General features: G+C 44.9%; 1 pseudogene; it reads right to left on the reverse strand.

Moving 5' to 3' along the window:
• Positions 1–618: 618 nt before the first annotated feature.
• On the reverse strand, positions 619–1,672 carry LOC102819606 (annotated as a pseudogene).
• Positions 1,673–2,568: the final 896 nt, after the last annotated feature.

A 2,568-nucleotide genomic window follows, 5' to 3' on the forward strand; every position in this document is an offset into this window, starting at 1 on the left:
AGAAAAAATACTCTAACATAATACATTGTACTGTACAGAACCAGAATGAAGCATAATATATTACATTGCAAAAATATTCATGTAAACACTATATATGCATGGATTCACTCCCATAGAAAGATTCCTCTATTAAGTTATTAAAGACCAGTATCAGCAGCATCCAAAGAACTATTTTAACAATAGGAACATTAAAAATAACAACTGTAAGGTTTATAAGCAAGTGGTGGCAAAGACAATTCTTTACATTCACTATTATGTCCCAAAAGAAGCAATCTGAAATATAATTTTAGGCTAGCATTGTATAAAAAAAAACTTTAAAAAAGGAATACCTTAATAGGTATATGAGCACTTAAAAAAACAAAACCAAATAGCTGTGTAATAATTCCTTTTAAGAGCCTACTAAAACAATTCAAGTTCTTGCTCCTAGCTAGCTCTGTAAGCACCAATTTAAAAAGCAGGTTCTCCCACACATGTACACAAATTGTGCATAACCATGTATTACAATACCTACTTAAATTTACCGTGCATGTTGGGCATCAAAATTAAACAAGGTCGAGATGAGGGGCTTGGAGTTCCCTTTGGGGGATGAACACTTAGGGCCTGCCTCAGAATCGCAGTTTAATCTGGCATGTCAATATTTAACTTGGGAGGTGGGGGAACATATTTTCCCGGGCTCTGGGTTATGACGACCTTGGCTTTCTTGCCAAACATTGGGGCAATTTGGGGGGCTTCTGGAACTGATGTCTCTTCAGTATCTTCACTATCTTCATGAGGTAGGTCATAAGAAATGTTCCCGTATTCTCTTAAAAATGGGAAAATTTCAAGCAGAAATGGACAGAAATCTCTTCGAATACCAAACCACCAATGATTGGCCCCCTTTTTGTCTAAATGTCGTGACCATTAACGTTATTAGTGAAATCCAAAGGGGGACAAATATGGATCTATAAGAGAATGTATTGTGGCCGTCCACTCTGTGAGCCAACAGGACCTCAAACGTGAGAAGGGGCACAACGATCGTTATCCAGCTCACAGCCATGGTCACATGTGTCCTTCGCTGCTCCCCAACCACATCCAGGGACCGCAGGAACAGGAGCTACCAGACGATGTAATAGAGGACGATCAGGCAGAGAAAGGACATGAGGATATACAGGGGCACGACCACCACCAGCCACGGCCAATGGATAATCCTGTCCAGTTTTAGAGCGATGAAGATGAACTGCAAGATGTTGACCGAGTACAAGATCTCCAGTTCCAGGAACCGATCATGTCGGAAGCACCAAACACAAGCGGCCACGGACACGGGGGACACGAAGAAGAGTGGCATGAAAACCAGCAGCCAGAAATGGGTCCCCCACTCCACTCTGTCGCACACCAGGACTTCAAACATGAGCAGCAGCAGGTGGATGCCCACGGAGATCAACATGACTTTGAACTCCACGCAGGCCTCCCCCTCGGTGCGGTAGCGAGGATTTTGGGCCCAAACGTCAGTGCCCACAGAGGCGCCCGCGATGACCATGAGCTTCCACAGCCATATGGGCGCGAAGACCGCCCAGTAGCTCCACTGCCTGACTCTGTCCAGGCGGAGAAGCAGCAGCACCGAGAGGAGCAGCAGGTAGACATAGATGAGGAACTTACTTGGATTGAAGTCCTGGAAGAGGCCCCTGGGGTTCATGGCAGGGGGCCGCAGCCCGCCTGGGCCTTCTCCCTGCCCGTGCTAGGAGGGTACTGCGTTCCAGATGTGTCCCTGGCCCGCTGGCGCACTGGCCCCGCCTGCTTCCGCTCTAAGTGGGCATCTGCCCTGGCTCGCTGGCATGGGGAAGGCTCCGACCTGTAGCCCGGAGCAGCCGGAACACCCAGAGCAATCGTTTATAGAAGCAAAATGCCAGGCTGTTTTTTGAGGATGCCACTGGATGATTCCAAACTGCCAACCTTTTGGTTAGTAGCCAGAGTCCTTCAAATGCTTAATAATTCTGCCAAATAATAGTAAATAATACGATACAGCTGTCACATATATATTATTGTTGTTGTTGTTGCTAAGTGCCGTCAAGTCAGTTCCAACTCGTTACACTATACCAGGGTGTATTATTATTATAAATCGATGTCATATAATAAGTTCTGGTGTGGACTTGTAGGATAAGAACTGGACTACTAACCACAAGGCTGGTGGTTCAAACCCATCACTTGCTCCTTGGAAAGCCTTTACAGGGTTTTAATGAAGAAATGTAAGAATTTACCAACTTCTTTAGTCTGAAATTGATCAAACATGCAATTAAGATACATTTATAATTACCGGTGATTGAAGGCAAAGCTTGGAAACAGAGGGAGGATCCACAGCTGGAAAATGTGGCCTTGGTGATGGAAATGATGCTGAAGATCACATGGTAGAATTTCTTAAGATTTATTCACTGCAAATACCTTTTTCAGCAACATAAACAAAGAGTATAAATGTGGACCTCCCCAAAGAGAATACACAGAATTCAAATCGGCTACATGGGTGGAAAGAGATAATGGAGAAGCTCAGTATCATCAGCCAAAGAAGGCCAAGGGCCAACTGTGGGACAGACCAGC

This window comes from Chrysochloris asiatica, unplaced genomic scaffold (genome assembly GCF_000296735.1).
Source record: "Chrysochloris asiatica unplaced genomic scaffold, ChrAsi1.0 scaffold00041, whole genome shotgun sequence".
NCBI classification, from domain to species: Eukaryota; Metazoa; Chordata; class Mammalia; order Afrosoricida; family Chrysochloridae; genus Chrysochloris; species Chrysochloris asiatica.